This window comes from Gopherus flavomarginatus, chromosome 1 (assembly GCF_025201925.1).
Source record: "Gopherus flavomarginatus isolate rGopFla2 chromosome 1, rGopFla2.mat.asm, whole genome shotgun sequence".
NCBI lineage: Eukaryota > Metazoa > Chordata > Testudines > Testudinidae > Gopherus > Gopherus flavomarginatus.
This window is the reverse complement of record NC_066617.1, coordinates 195,723,199-195,738,166: the sequence shown is the minus strand read 5'-3', so window position 1 is coordinate 195,738,166 and position 14,968 is coordinate 195,723,199.

The window sequence follows — 14,968 nt, the reverse complement described above, 5'->3', positions numbered from 1 at the left end:
ATCTCTATTCCACCAGTGATGTATGCCAACATCTTAAAGGACTGCCGGAGAAAGTAATTAAAAGTACGTAATAAGAAGTTCTATTAGTCCTACAAAATCCAAGAGCTATGCTACATATTATTGATCATTACGTACTGGCACCTTATCTATTGACTAGCTATATATACCGCACCTACACACACACACACACACACACACATTTACAACTCTCTGATAAGTTTCCACATCCTCTTTGTGTGTCTTTCTCTTTCTCACACACAACACCCTTCCATTCCTTACCATTTAACTCCCTGTCCATTTTCAAAATCCTTCCTAAAATATGCAGTCCTGACTATGAGAAAGGGAATGAAAGGTAGTGCATGTATACACCACCCTTCTCCCCCCAGCAACAACCAGGTAAGATCATCTTCACCTAGCTTTACTGTCTTATTGTCACTCTTGTCTTGTATCATATTGGATTAGTTAGCACTTTTTGGAGCATAGGCTGTCTCTATTCGTTATGTGAGGATTTATAAATAAATCAATAAAAATATTTAACTTTTTTAAAAATCATTCTTTTTACTTTTGTAATTTTGCTGAAGATTCCTGGTAAACCCAAGCATAAGGAGCACTCGGAGTGCCACTGAATGTGCTAGATATGTTCTAATATTGCTTGAAACATTTAAAATGAATATCAATGTAACACGATAGTGTGCCCAGCAGTTGTGGAAAAAGATCCAGTGGCAAAGAGATTAATCTATGGTAGCTGTGAGTTGGAACATAAGGGAAACAATATCCCTCAAGGTTATGTGTGGAAGTGCTAGGAGGACTGCTGTTCTGACCTTCTTGGCAGGGGAGCTGGCTGTCTTCAACACCCACAACTGATGTACATACATGATCACTTGGCCATCAGTAGGCATCATAACCATCTGTTAGGATGGCATTATTCCTGCTCACAAGCTGATATGCCTGTTTAATTAAACCACAGGTGACAATTGAGTCACTTGGCAGCTTTTGACTTCACAAGTGCCTTTTCTTCTGTAGGAAGCAATACCACATTAACCACCACTTTCCCATGGTTCGTTACCTCAGTCACACCTGTTCATGCGTGAGTGCCAAAAAAGGTACAGGGAAAAGCTCACTAGTGAGCACTTGAATAACCAGTAACGAGCACATGCAGGGTGTCAAATTGAATAATATATTACATAAGACAGCTGCCTAAATGCACTTTGTGAGAGAACTCATGACAAACAGGGATGCCAGAAGACCAGATTAAGTCAATGGAGTCAAGACCATGGAGTGTGAAATAGAATTTAATTTGTGCACTTACCTTGAAATGTGAGGAAACTGCAGTCCTGAATGACATGCCCTGCTATTGGACCAACGTATGATTTAATCAATGTGTGATTAGCTTCTTATACTGATTTTTTTTCCAAATTATGCCTTTATTTGGGGTATTTTGTCTCTGCAAGATTTTGATATTTCTTGCATTGTGACGAACAAAAGGACTTTACTTTCCTTACTGATTTTTAAGAAAACAAAATACTTTCACTTTAGAGTAGAGAAATACCTGAACCCCACATCTGCAAATACCCTGAACTTTTGGGGAAATTCACATCCTGGTCTATGTTGCCAGATCATCTCTGGTGTACATTTTCGCTAGCTGAGGAAATGACCTCTGGACTGGAACTGTGCAGCCAGTCTCAAACTTTATAATGAGTTAAATTAAAATTTCTTGCGGCCCTAAAACCAAAACAAAATCAAATTGTCAAGAGTGTTCATTTTAAACCACTGTGATCTATGGGTGTTCAGCAGCGCTAAGCCCTGGGTCTCCCACAGCTGCAGAGTTATTTTTGTGTGTGTGAAAGATCCATTATTGCCATGTGCATTGGGTATATAAGAAATCACAAAATAAATGCTCTCTCATGGCAGGAAATAGAAGACAAACTAAGAGGTTCTCTTTAATAGATGTCCTAAATTACTTTAAAATAACTTTGGACTCCAGTATCTGCTACACTATTCAAATGCTTTTGCATCCACTTAGATACTGACTGCTACCAACAACGTCCATAGAATAATTTTATAAATTGCCCCCTATGGGAAGATAACTGGTGTTGAAACAAATGGAATCCTTATAAAACACAACATAATACAATAATGCAGCATACTCTAAACTTTAAGCAGCAATCACACATCACAAGTGTATCTGTGAACCTGTTAAATTTGATAAACACTTTATTAAGAATTCTAACAGAGCCTAACAAGTTTTCAGATTTGGATACTGACTAACCAATTCAGATTTTATCTCCAAGCTACAGTATCAAGATTCATGTAATTGAGGCTTGCTGCTCACCTAGTACTTTTTAAATGAATTTTGGCACCCTCTATAGAATATGCATATATGCATTGCTGACTTTGTCATTTTACTCTGAAATAGTCCTTTCCTATAAATCAAGTTCAGGCTCTCCACAGGGCCCATATCTGAGATATATGACATCACAGAAATTTCACACAATTGCAACTGAGGCAAAATGACATCCAGAAGATGAAGCTGCACAGTGAGTCAATTGGCAGCTTGTGACTGATCCATCAAGCCAAATGCTTATGAAAATTAGACACAAAGCACCTATTGTGTCATACTGAAATAATATCCAACATCTCTTAGCACCCAAGCCTTGATTAAGTGTACTGTGTATGTATTCATTGGATATTACATGTGGAGAGAATCTGGTGCATGTTCTTTATTACTAGACCATTTAAAAAAACTGTATTATTGAGGTAAAAAATGAAATTTAAAAATAAAAGCACCCTTTAGTAGGCCAACCCTTAACCTGGGCTCAGCCATAGTCTCTTTGAGTCTCTTGCCCTGGGTCCTCTGAGTAATTATTGGGATTACAAGGTAATCTCTCTGTTCCTGGCAGGAATTCAGCTCACTTCTGGAATCCTTTTACAGTCCAATTACGTCTAGTCCCTGGTGGCATTCCCCAGTCCTGTCACAGTTTGCTGGCTAAGAGCAACCCACCAATGCTTCTCATGTATAACAGGCTTGTCATGCCATTCTGTCCCCAAACATGGTAAGAAGAAAGGAAAGGCTAGCAACTGCCTCAGGCTGGGTTTCCCTTGCTAATGGAGCTCATTAGCATTCCTCAGCAGTCTCTCCTCCTGGGCAAATTTTCCCCTTTCTCCCTTGCAAGTTTCACCTTTTTAAGCTCCCCTTCTCCAGGTGTGTTCTGGAGGTGTGCCTAATTAGTACTGCCTGGTTGCAACAATGTTCATTAGCCTTTCTATCAGTGGGATGGTAGCGGGTCCCATGACACACCCCCATATTATCACTTTATGTTGGGGGGAGGGTATAAGCTTTCACCTGCTACTTAAATGAGGTTTAACTTTGAATTAATTGGGCTAACTTCCTGTGCTGTGTTCTATGCTTCTTTTAAAGATAGACTGTTTGTGATATGTTCATACATTTAGGCTATTCCCCTAAAATGAATTCTATTTGAGCTTTTAGAATATGATTATGGGTGTCCCTGCCTGCAGGTATATGGGATCTTGGGGAGCAATTACCACACAGGTGGGGTGCCAATTAATTTCTTTATTAAAGGAAAAAAGGAAATGGTGGGAATTTAACAATGAAATACAATGGGATGGGGTGTATAGGGTGTTTACAATAGACAATGATGGGGGTGTTTCTTATTGAACAATGTAGGGAGTTCTAACAGTGGGGTACAGTAAGTGGGGTTCAGAACAATGGGGTACAGTACAGTCAATAAGCGTATCAAAAGAAATGCAAAATAAAATGGTAGCTTCTATATAAAATGATCAACAATCTTAGATAGAATGTATTAAGTGGTTAGTGGCCTTATATACAATGTAACACAATGGTATCAATGCAAATACAAAGTATATCAGAAAAGTGGAAGCAACCAATGGGGTGTTATAATTACAAGTAAAATGTGAATCACAATGCAATAATACAATATGGGTGATAAGTGAATTTATGCAATGTAACGGTATAAAAGAAAAGTAATGACTTAATTTGTGAGGCTAGGATAGCAGATAATCTGTCAAGGAACAGGAGGGGGGAGGGGAGTGAATGATTAGTGGCAACTGATGAGAGGAGAGTGCGGCTGGAAGCAGCGAGAGACTCTGAAGCCCTGCAGGGTAAGGACAATGCAGCAGTGTGATGGTGATCTTCGGTAGGGGAGGGGCAGCAGAGAAGTGTAAAGAAGGGCTAGAGAGAGGTTTAAGCAACAAGCGGACACCAAAAACAAAGGAAAAAAAGCGGCAAAGGGTTTGGGAAGTTTCACAGGAGAAGAAGCAGCAAGGGGTTTGGGAAGTTCGGAGGGTGATGCAGACGTGGGGGGGAGGAGCAGCAAGGAGTCGGGAAGTTCGGAGAGAGTGCAGATGCGGGGGAAAAAGCAGCAAAGGGTTATAACAGGGAGACACGGAGAAGCACACAGAGGGGGAGGTTGGAGCGGGGGAAAAACAGACACGGGAAAGTTCAGGGAGAGATCGGGACAGCGGGAAGAAGAATTTAAGCAGCAAAAACCTTATCTATCTTAACCAACGACTAGGCAAAACAACAAATATCACAATTCTAAGCAAAACTATAACAAGCAACTATACAGAGCAACAAAACAGTAAACTATAACAAGGCAGGTGAACTTACAAGCTCTACAATCTTAACAAACTATGACTTATTAAACTAAAAAAACCAAAACCTATGGTGCACCTTATGCTATGGGGAAGTCACAGAGGGCAGAGTAATATGTGCCAAGGATACAGCTCCCAAAGAAGCCAAGGGATACAGCTGAAAGCAGGGATCCCCGAGGCAAAGCCCACTGGAGCAGAGCTTAGCAGCGGCATAAACTTATTTTTAGCAGCAAAGCGCCGCGGAATTTAAGAGAGGTTTTAAGACACAGACCAAGGTTTAGCTTGAGTCTGTGTGCTGAGGAAACAAAGCCAGCAGCTAAAATAATAAAGTAAAAGTAGAGAAAGTTTCACAGAAGGATTCTTAAGCAGTCCCCAAGGCAGCAGCAAAGGCAGAAGCAGCAGCAACATCAGAAGAGGCAAGGAGGGCTCGGTACAGTCTCAATAATCAGTAGATCTCTCAGGTAGCAATTCGTTCTTTGTGGGGGGGGGGTTCAAAAAACTGGGGTACGCTCAAAAATAAAATGAGAGCAGAGAAAGGCCCCCCCAAAACCCGTGGCTGATCAGACCAGGCAGCAATGCAGGAACCTTTCTGATGTTTGTTTAAAAAATGTCTGTTTTTAAAGGCAAATTCAGGCAGTTTCCCGCCAGTAATCCTGATAGGCTCCCTCTGTCACAGAGGAGGAGGCACAGGGAAAAGACTGCAGGTGAGCACAGAAACATATCTGGGCAGAGTCCTATGCAATAGGTGACTCAAAAGCACATGAGGCCTATGACTCATGCCCAGGATCTTAAAAACACAATAGGTCTTGCAGTTCTGGACATTGCCTGCCCTACACCGAGCCCAGGTTCAACGAGATGATAACAGGACTAACCCTTTGAACAGGGCAGTGGTCCCATTTAGCACACAGCACAAGTGGCCATCCCTTTGAGAAGGGCAATGGATCTTGCTAAACAACTCAAGGGGCCCTCCCTTTGAGAAGGGCAGTGGCCATGGTAAACAACTTAACAGCCATGGAAGGGCGGCCACAGGAGGAGAACAAAAACAAAATGGAGTATGGGGACAGCTGTAAGAAACAAAACGAAATAGGGGGATAGTTGTAACAGACAATGGGAAACAACTATTTCTCTTAAAGCTGCTGAGGCCTTAGGGTTTGTCTAGCTGAGGATGCTCTAGCAAGTTAAAACAAAACAACTAAAGGTGTGAAGTTAAAGTGCTATAAATTAAAACATGTTAAGCCACAATGTGGATGCTCTCATTCAGGAGTAAAGTGGTCTTAGTTCCCTGTAACTTAATCCTCCTTGGAAGTCTCCATGTAGACATAGCCTCAATCTTTTCAAATATCTTTAGAACAATGTGATTGTGAGGATTGTTTGGCTTTATTTTGAACCACAAGAGTGAGATTTCTTCACCCACCTGAATGTAGAACAATCAAGGTTACCCAGGTGAAATTGGGGTGACAGGTAAGTGAAATCTGGAGGTAGGAGCTTGGGATTGAAGAATATATCTGAGCATCCACTTCTCCAGTTTCTAGGCTGGGATGGTGGACAAAATTCTTTCATTCCTCTTGTACATTGTGCTATGGCTATCACATTTATTTAGATATGGTTCCTATGGCTTCTTCCCAACCTATGGTCCTATTCTCCATACTATGCAGAGCTGGTGCACCAAACCGCTTTCCCATAACATGCAAGGATCTGGGGCAGAGGCAAGGCTAGTGTGCAGACCAAGTATCATGTAGTAGACCTTGCACCAGCCCTTCCAAGTTGGGTGTCTTTTCACCTTTATGGCATTTATCCCAAGGTACTCCTAGGTAACTGTTAGGTTGTAAATTGAAAATAATTGGTTTGCTTACAATTTTGAGCTGCAATTTGTGTATTAAGTATGTTTGGACCTTATTGACTATCTAACTATGGTAGGTTAAAAATTAAATTTTAAAAGGTTATAAAATTGAAACACGTTTGTACATGGAGAAGCAGCATATTTGTAGCTTTTTTTTAAAGTCTGCAGCTTTAGGATGGATCTATGTAGTTTCTTGCTGTGCTGTGCTAATTATATTGCTGCAGAAGTCAAGAGCCAGTCATCAAGAAGAAGAGCTTGTACCCAGATCCACAAAGAGATTTTGGTGGCTAAATCCAAGATCCCTATTTGAAGCTGGGCCTTACAACCTTTCGTTCAGAATTTACCCTAATAATTTCACTAGTAGAGGATGAAGTGTAGCTTTCAGGAGTGATGCAGTGCTCAGGATGGCTTAAATGGGCACACATGTAAGATAAAAGCTATTTCTGTGGCAGTAAGGATAAATTATGTGCTGGATTCTGTAACTGTAGAAAGGCAGTAAATACTGGTAAGATGAATTGGTATAGTTATCCTTGTTCTTTGGCTTCACTGGAGGAAGGGTGAAATAACTGTGTATCTTTAAGTTCCAGGATTAGCTACAGCACATTAAATAACTGTGGAATGATGAAAAGCAGTGCAGGGAGCTGAGAGGGAAAGAACTAATTGTTTGCTGACTTTTGAGAAATAAGTGCCTCTTTTAGGAGATACCAGCTGATAATGAGTTGTATAAGATCATTCAAACCAAGCAAAAGTTGGTTGACTGGGTATCACAGTTCTAGCAGTGGAATTTTCCATCAGCTCGAGCGAACTGCTCAGACTGAACTGCCTTAGGGGTACCCTTTGTGATATGCTTAAGCATTTTCCTTGGAGATAGCCTTCCCAGGTGACCTTTAGGTAGCCTTTAGAAATCCAGGCATATTTTCAATATTTGTGTATCACTGTGTCACTGTCAGTCTCCTTGAGTTTGTGCCACTAATAAATTTAACCTTTTTGTACAGATATCTGCATCTGACATTTTTCTTTTTACTCTTGCCAAGAATGTCTCCACTGTCACAGATGTACACAAATGTCTTTGGACCCTTTAAAAATCTCTGTTGCTTATTATTATTTTTTAAATACAACAGAAAGGAATACAACCAGGAATACATATGTGATTAAGCTTTCTGATCATCTAAGTTAAAACACTAGATCATTGTTGTAATATTCATTAGTTTTCATGTGTGATCCATATACACAGTAAATCCCAAAGTATATATTCAAAACTACTTGTACACAGGAAATCTGGGTGTAGCATGAGAAAAGAACCCTTTTGATAAATGAAATATCACAATCTCATTCTATTCACTGACTTGCCACAATATAACCAATAATCTCTCTCTTGGACCAAACTTCATTATGAGTCCTATTGCAAAATTTACTAATTATTATATCCAGCTTCCTGGCTTGAAGCCAACACTGCATTTGATCCACCCTTTATGCCATTGTAACCCATCTTTAGCATGTCCATAATTTTGTCTGGATATTCTTAATGTTCTGAATTTCCTATGCAACTGGAAAAACTGGAATGTAATGGGGATACATACCAAAGTGTAGCTTTTTATAGCATGTGCACCTACTTCCACTTAGCTTTCCACAATCTAGGTAGACATTAAGTCCTGATAAGAGATTACCATATACTTTCTAGCAATGTTGATTTGAGACTAAAATGGGTCATGAATGAAAGTGGCTTTTAAAAAAAAACATTTCCACCAGTCTCCAATTTTATGCCCCCCCAAAATTTTGCAATTAAAAAGGATGTCACTGAATTTACATTTTCAATAAGGCAGAGATGAGTAAATGCTGTACAAAACTGGGAGATGCTTTTAAAATATTTGACCTCAAAACTTGAATATATGACTTTCAAATGTTTGGGTTTGTTTAGTTTGGAAAAGAGAAGACTGAGAGGGGACATGATAGCAGTTTTCAGGTATCTAAAAGGGTGTCATCAGGAGGAGGGAGAAAACTTGTTCACCTTAGCCTCTAATGATAGAACAAGAAGCAATGGGCTTAAACTGCAGCAAGGGAGGTTTAGGTTGGACATTAGGAAAAAGTTCCTAACTGTCAGGGTGGTTAAACACTGGAATAAATTGCCTAGGGAGGTTGTGGAATCTCCATCTCTGGAGATATTTAAGAGTAGTTTAGATAAATGTTTATCCGGGGTGGTCTAGACAGTATTTGGTCCTGCCATGAGGGCAGGGGACTGGACTGTATGACCTCTCTAGGTCCCTTCCAGTCCTAGAGTCTATGAATCGGTGCCAGTACTCAAGAAAAACAACAGCATAAACACCCCTACATTTCTTACTAATTTACTGGGCCTCGGGAGCTTTGGGCTCAGTTCCTGGCTCTACCACAGATTTCTTCTGTGACCTTGGGCAAGTCACCTAATCTATGGGCTTCAGTTTCCCCATCTATAAAATGTGGATAAGATACTTCCTTTGTCCACCATTTTTCTATTTTAATTATTTAGATTCTACACTCTTCAAAGCATAACTGTCTTGTTATGCAAAATAGAACCTCAGTCACAACTGGATGCTATGGTAATATAAAAAATAGATAACAAATAAGGTGTTCCTGGAGCATCATTCCTTGAAGGAATTGCTTGAGTGTAATTGGTCATACTTTGGAGATACTGAAGTACATTTTATGCACCAAATAAAAATTTTGACTAAAGTGATTCGCAGACTGGTAATAAGTAAAGCAAATAGGCCTAATGAGGTACACAATCTAGACAAATTGAATGTCCATCTATGTCTTCCACATGACCTTGTATGTCACCTTGTCATAAACAGATAGCTAAGGGTTAATGTTCTTTTACCTGTAAAGGGGTAACATCAGTAACCTGAAACACCTGACCAGAGGACCAATCAGGAAACAAGACTTTTTCAAATCTGGGTGGAGGGAAGTTTGTGTGGGAGTTCTTTGTCCTTTGTCTTGTGTCTGTACCCTCTCGTCTATGAGAGTGATCTTTCTGTCGCCTGCCTTTCTAATCTTCTGTTTCCCAGTTGTAAGTACAAAGAGATAAGACAGTAGGTTTATATTGTTTGTTTTTTTGTATTTACATGTGTGTAGTTGCTGGAATGTGTTAAATTGTATTTTTTGTGGATAAGACTGTTTATTCATATTTCTTTTAAGCAATTGACCCTGTATTTGTCACCTTAACACAGAGAGACCACTTTTATGTATTTTTCTTTCTTCTTATAAAGCTTTCTTTTTTAGACCTGTTGGAGTTTTTCTTTAGTGGGAATTCCAGGGAATTAAGTCTGCAACTCACCAGGGAATTGGTGGGAGGAAGAAGTCAGGGGGAAAATCTCTTTGTGTTAGATTTACTAAGCTTGACTTTGCATACCCTCTGGGTGAAGAGGGAAGTACTTGTGTTTCCAGGACTGGAAACGAGGAGAGTGGAGTCCCTCTGTTCATATTCACGGAACCCAGGGAGGGAACACCTGGAAGGGAGAAGGGGGGGGAAAATGGTTTATTCCCCTTTGTTGTAAGACTCAAGGAATTTGGGTCTTTGGGGTCCCCAGGGAAGGTTTTTTGGGGGGACCAGAGTGCCCAAAACTCTCTAATTTTTTGGGTGGTGGCAGCTTTACCAGGTCCAAGCTGGTAGCTAAGCTTGGAGGTTTTCATGCTAACACCCATATTTTGGACGCTAAGGTCCAAATCTGGGAAATATGTTATGTCACACCTCCATTCTGGTCAGCTGTAAAAATACTTCTTCTGCTTTTGTAATACATGTAATGAGGCACTATGCCTCAAAGGAAAAACAGAAAAATGGATTATGCTAATCTAAAATTGACAAGAACCCAGATTCAGATCAGCATATTTTTTAAACTGTAAAACTCTTAGGATGAAAATTGTCGCTTCAAGGAGTATATCTTCTTACCATGGAATAAATCAACTAATTCAATCAAATGCTGCTTTTTTTATTAGGAAAACTATGATTTTTTAGTATTGTTCCTCCCATGAATTGATGAAGATGGCACAAATTTATACTTACATTTTATTATTTGAATTATTGTTCTAGTAACCAACCACTCAGACATAAAAACAATTTGGCAGCTGGCTCCATAAGATGTGATCCTACACAGAGAAGTCTGTGGTTGGACATATTTGCCTACATGTAGGCACCAGGGCTCCATGCAGGTACAGGAATATGTCAACAAGCTTCCCAATTCAGGGGCCTTCAATATTTGTTAAGCTCTATTTATGTGGATTCAAAACAAACCTTTTTGTAGTGGTTGTTACTATACATAAATTAGTAAATTTAAGAAACCGTGCCTCGGGGCTTCTCTAACTAGTCCCCAGGAATTGCCATAATAGCCAGGATTAGCGAAATTCTTAAAGGAATAAAAACTCATTATTCTGGATTGCTGCTGTTCTTCCTTTGGACTCTGACCAAACCCATATGCTGAGGACTGGGACTGGAAAGTGGTGTAGAACCATGGGCCCAGGTGCTCTAGATTTATGGCCTCTTTGCACTGTAGCAGTCACAACAATCCTACCCAGCAACTCCATTGAAGATGTAGTTGGTTGAGGATGTTTCCAGTTTCCTACTTTTGGTAGTGGCTTTAATATTCCCTTTATTTTATTTTATTTTTGTTTTAGAAACTAGCTAAGCGTGGTTTTGCTCTCTTTGTTAGAGGAATGAACTTACCCTGTCCTTTTTCATTTTCCATATTTTCCTTCTCCAAAAGAACAAGAAGAAAAATTGTTTCTAGTGGTCTCCAGCAAAACACAGGAAATACCTTTTAAAAACCTCTTTTGCCAATGTAACAACACAGAGACACAAGCACTACAACAATTTAGCCTGAATAACAAGGGGAAATTTCCTGACAGAGAGATCAGTTAGATTTTGAGATTGGGACAGTAATGGAAGCTTCATGACTGAAATGTCTTAAAACTAAATTGGACAAGGCATGGGAGAATATACCACAGGAATGGTCCTGTAGTGCCAAGAACAGGAAGTGGGACTGGTTGACCTAATGGATAGTTTTGATCCCTAAGATTTTAGAGAGATGAATTAAGTTTTACTGACAGGCTTTTATCCAGAAATGACCGTGTATTCTTTCTTCCCCTTACACCTTTAAGGAAGTAAAGCGGTTTTGTTATCTAGAAGATATTGAAGCAACATTTCAGATTGCTCCAGAGTATTCTAGAGGATAGTTTCAATAACTGAAATCAAGAAAAGGGAAGATAGAGAACATAAGTAGGCTGTAGATTTTTTTATAATTGAAAAAAAAATCCAAAAGTTCTAAAACTACTAGGTGTTGATCTACTATTAAGAGCCAGCTGTATATGCTACTCTCTATTTAATTATCAGAGGGGTAGCCGTGTTAGTCTGGATCTGTAAAAGCAGCAAAGAATCCTGTGGCACCTTATAGACTAACAGACATTTTGGAGCATGAGCTTTCGTGGGTGAATACCCACTTCCTCAGATGCATGTAGTGGAAATTTCCAGGGGCAGGTATATATATGCTAGCAAGCAAGCTAGAGATAACGAGGTCAGTTCAATCCGGGAGGATGAGGCCCTGTTCTAGCAGTTGAGGTGTGAAAACCGAGAGAGGAGAAACTGGTTCTGTAGTTGGCAAGCCATTCACAGTCTTTGCTCAATCCTGAGCTGATGGTGTCAATTTAATTATTATCCAGTGGACAAAAAAAGCATTTATTTGTAAAAACAATGAATAGCAAGCTAAATTGCGTCTGTATCTTTGCAGCTTTAAAGAGTACCAACTGGTTAGGTTCAGTTGTCAGGACTGATTTCTCTTTTCCTCCAGCTCTCATGTTTTTTATTTTTATTTCTTAATACTAAAGCTACATTGATTTATTGATCCACTTGCTCCATCTCCTAAAGCCATTGAAAAGGAGAGAATATCAACCAAAAGATTCAGATTCAGGAAAGGACTCCAGATAACTAAATGTAAACAAGTAGGTGACAGCTGATTGGATCAAAAATTTTGTTTTATTTTTCTGAAGATTGCAAACATTTGCTGAATTGTATTCAGAAAAAAGAGACTTTGGGCAGAATTCATTTCTTTATTATTTGTTTTATATCTTCCTATTGTCCAGCGATAAAATTATTTTAGGTTATAGAAAGAAAAACATACCAAGAGTTGCTGATCTGCAATGATCTAGCACCCTGATTAGGACAAGCAGAGGCAGCTCCAGGCCCCAGCATGCCAAGCTCATGCTTGGGGCGGCATGCCACGGGGGCGCTCTGCTGGTCACCGGAAGGGCGGAAGGCAGGTTGCCTTCGGCTGCATGCTGCGGAAGATCCACTGGTCCCGCGGCTCCAGTGGAGCCGCTTGACCAGCAGATCCTCCGCAGGCACGCCTGCAGGTCCACCGGAGCCGCGGGACTGGTGACCAGCAGAGCACCCCCCCGCGGCATGCCACGGTGCTTGGGGCGACGAAATGTCTAGAGTCGCCCCTGAGGACAAGTAATGACTGTCCCTCATAAAGGTGTCTTTTTCAGAAAGGCTTAGATAAGACCAAAAAATATACTGCCCTATCAGAGCCCAAACTAATACTAAGTGACCAAGTCCACTCCCACCTCTTTGCCAATTAAAAGAGCCATCCTTAGGTATTAGAGTTATGCGTGAGTTGTGGAATGACTGGACATGTTACACCACAGTGGCCAGCTAAGGGTCGGCATACCCCTGGTTGGGAAACACCAAGTACAGGGGGCTTGGGTTGGGGCCTTGTCATACTCTTCCTCCAAAAAATCATACTGCCATCTATTTGCCAAAATCCTGGCAGCCTCTATTCCATACACTGCCCCTCTTGGTCTCCTTCTTTGTCTCTGGAATTCTGCTATACTCAACATCCACTTAAAAGCATTGGTCAACTTTGGTGCCTCCAATCTACCAATATTTTAAGGGGCATTGGAACCCCATCCTGCACAAGGACCTCTTTGAGCATGTTGAAGCTATTGACAGGTAACCCATTTCTTCAGGTCCCCTCACACATCAAACAGCCCCCTTGTAGATCATTTTCCTTAGCAGATAATCTTACAATTTGGGGTTCACTGGTTGTTCTTGGTGATCTCTGGCTAATCACTCATGATCACCCAATCCATTGGTGATCATGGTCTTTAGCCTTGTGTTCTACATGGTGCCAATGAACATGCCTTCCCAGCTCCAGCCAATGACCAATCTAGCTCTGCAGGGTGCTACAGCCTCGAAGGGATTCAGAGTTGCAAAACACAGATTAATCAGCAGTGACTGAAATTCTGGTCAAATACCAGCAATATCCCAAGGTGTTAGACAAAGAAGGCAGTAATTCTGCCACCTCATTGACCTCCAACTGGGAACAAAAGTTCCTTTCAGGTGCATTTACAACCTATCTGAACCTGAGTTGCATATCATAAAGAAAGAGCTGGCAGTATCATAAAGAAAATTTGAGGAAGAGTCTCATCCACACTTTGACTTCCCCAGTAGGGGCACCTATCTTCTTTGAGGGTAAGAAAGATGTCTCTCTCTGACCTTATGCTGATTACCGAGACCTAAACATAATAACCATCTGTAATAAAAACTCAATTCACTCAAACTCCTGGAAATTCAATCTGGGTCTGCATGAAGCTAGACTTACATAGCGCATACTGCATGGTCAGAATCTGGCAAGGGGATGAATAGAAGATGACATTGTCAAGGTTCCTTCCCCACTCTAAACTTTAGGGTACAGATGTGGGGACCTGCATGGACATTTCTAAGCTTAATTACTAGCTTAGATCTGGTATCACAGCCACCATCCAGAATTTTCAGTGTCTGGATCACTCCCCTTCCCCCCAAAACCTTCCCCTCCCTGGGTAGCCTTGAGAGACTCCTTCACTAATTCCGTGGTGAGTCCAGATCCAATCCCTTGGATCTTAAAACAAGGAGAAATTAACCATCACCCCTCCTTTCTCCCCCCAACTCCTGGTGGATCCAGATCCAACCCCCTTGGATCTAAAAACAAGGAAAAAAATCAATCCGGTATTAAGAAAAAGGCTTTTAATTAAAGAAAAGAAAGGTAAAAGAAAACCCTCTGGGAGAGATTAGCCTACCAGCTACTCTCACAGACAACAGATTTAAAACACAGAAGATGTTCCCCTGGGCACAAATTTAGTTACACAAAAAAATACCCAAATACTCAATTTGATTCTACCTCTAATTGCATAAGACAGGTTACAAAGAAAATAAACATAAACCTATTTATCCCTTTCTAAAACTTACTACTCTGATAAGAGGTTCCTTGATCTTTTTCACTCCAGCTGAAACTCTAAACAAAGGAAAAACTTCCCTCCTTCCTTTTGAAACATCTTGTTCCCCTATTGGTTCCTCTGGTCAGGTGTTAGCTAGGCTAGGTGAACTTTTTAACTCTTTACAGGTAAAAGAGGCATTAACCCTTAACCATCTGTTTATGACAGACATTTTGAACCATGTGTGGCCATTTTGAATACTTGGTCATGCTGTTTACCTATGCA